The 1770-nt window shown below is 55.8% G+C and overlaps 1 protein-coding gene across 1 annotated transcript in view; it reads left to right on the top strand.

Moving 5' to 3' along the window:
• The first annotated feature begins 536 nt into the window (after positions 1-536).
• LOC113431952 (1-phosphatidylinositol 4,5-bisphosphate phosphodiesterase gamma-1-like) overlaps positions 537-1770 on the top strand; it is an 87632-nt gene continuing 86398 nt past the window's right edge. Inside the window, exon 1 of the mRNA XM_087960090.1 lies at positions 537-699. The gene's annotated coding sequence lies outside the window, so the exon portion shown is untranslated. The remainder of the gene's footprint in view (positions 700-1770) is intronic.

Raw genomic sequence — 1770 nt, 5'->3', positions numbered from 1 at the left:
ATATAAGGGCACCCCTTGCAAGGGGAGAACAGGGGTGCCACGGCATTGCACCCCAACTCTCAAACCCAACCTCTTTTTTGGGGGCTTTTTCAAGTCCTCATTGGGGGCTTTTTACGGCAGCCTTCATTTAGGGTGGGGGGCCCTAGATTCATAAATGGGAGGTGGGGGCCCTAGACTCAGAAATGCTCCCCTAGATCCATAAATGGGAGGTGGGGACCCTAGATCCAGAAATGGGGGCTCCTAGATCCATAAATGGGAGGTGGGGGGCCCTAGACCCCAAAATGCCCCCTAGATCCATACATGGGGGTTAGGGGACCTAGACCCAGAAATGGGGTGTCCCCAGGTGACCGGCTGCAAAAGCCCCCCAAGCGTTTTCTTAGCACCTGGGCACCGCAGTCTCTCCGGCCGCCTGCAGGGGTCGCCCTCCCCTCCCCTCCTCCCTCCCTCTCCTCCCCCTTTCCCTCTCCTCCTCCTGCTGCTGCTGCTCCGCTCCTCCCTTCCCCAAATTCCTCCCTTCCTCCTCCTCCTCCCGAGTCTTTCCGGCCGGGCGCCGCGGCGTTTCCTCTGCGCCTCCATTGCAGCCGCCGCCGCCGCCGCTGCCCGCCGAGCCTCCCTCCGCAGGGACCCCCGCCCGGCGCCCCCTCCCCACTGCTCCCCCCACCCCAGGAGGGAGAGATGCTCCCGTGAAGGACCTCGGAGGTGGGTGTCGCCTGGCTCCCCTTCCCTCCCTCCCTCCCTTCCCTTTTTCTTTTCCTTCCTTCGTTCCTTCGTCCCTTTCCTCCCTTTCTCTCTCCCCTCCTTCCTCCCTTCTTCCTTCCTTCCTTCCCACCCAGCTTCCATTCCTTCCTTCCTTCTTCCTTTCATCCCTTTCTCTCTCCTCTCCTTCATTCTCTTCCCTCCTTCCTCCCTCCTTTCCCTTTTCTCCCTTCTCCCTTCCTTCCTTCCCACCCAGCTTCCATTCCTTCCTTCCTTCTTTCTTTCATCCCTTTCTTTCTCCTCTCCTTCATTCTCTTCCCTCCTTCCTCCCTCCTTTCCCTTTTTCTTCCTTCCTTCTTTTCTTCCTCCCCTCCCTCCCTCTCTCCCCTCCTTCATTCTTTTCCCTCCTTCCTCCCTCCCTTCCTTTTTCTTTTCCTTCCTTCGTTCCTTAGTCCCTTTCCTCCCTTTCTCTCTCCCCTCCTTCCTCCCTCCTTTCCCTTTTCTTCCTTCCTTCCTTCCCACCCAGCTTCCATTCCTCCCTTTCTCTCTCCTCTCCCTCCATTCCTACTGTTTCTCTCTCTTCCCTCCTTTCCCTTTTCTCCTTCCTTCCTTCCTTCCTTCCTTCCTTCCCACCCAGCTTCCATTCCTTCCTTCCTTCTTTCTCTCCTTCTTTCTTTCATCCCTTTCTCTCTCCTCTCCTTCATTCTCTTCCCTCCTTCCTCCCTCCTTTCCCTTTTTCTCCCTTCTTTCCTCCTTTTTCCTCCCTCCCTTTCCCTTCCTTTCTTCATTCCATTCCTCCCTTTCTCTCCTCTCCTTCCATTCCTACTGTTTCTCTCTCTTCCCTCCTTTCCCTTTTCTCCCTTCTTCCTTCCTTCCTTCTCTCCTTCTTTCTTTCATCTCTTTCTCTCTCCCCTCCTTCATTCTCTTCCCTCCTTCCTCCCTCCTTTCCCTTTTTCTTCCTTCCTTCTTTTCTTCCTTCCCTCCCTCCCTCTCTCCCTTCCTTCATTCCTTCCCTCCCTTCCCTTTTTCTCCCCCTCCTTTTCCTTCCTTCCTCTCTCCTTCCCTCCCTCTCTC

The sequence above is a fragment of the Notechis scutatus genome, chromosome 3 (genome assembly GCF_049901735.1).
Source record: "Notechis scutatus isolate UNSWTSFEM ecotype Mainland chromosome 3, rNotScu1.2, whole genome shotgun sequence".
Taxonomy (NCBI): Eukaryota; Metazoa; Chordata; class Lepidosauria; order Squamata; family Elapidae; genus Notechis; species Notechis scutatus.
The sequence above is the reverse complement of the archived record's forward strand: the minus strand, read 5'-3'. Positions and strand labels throughout refer to the sequence as shown.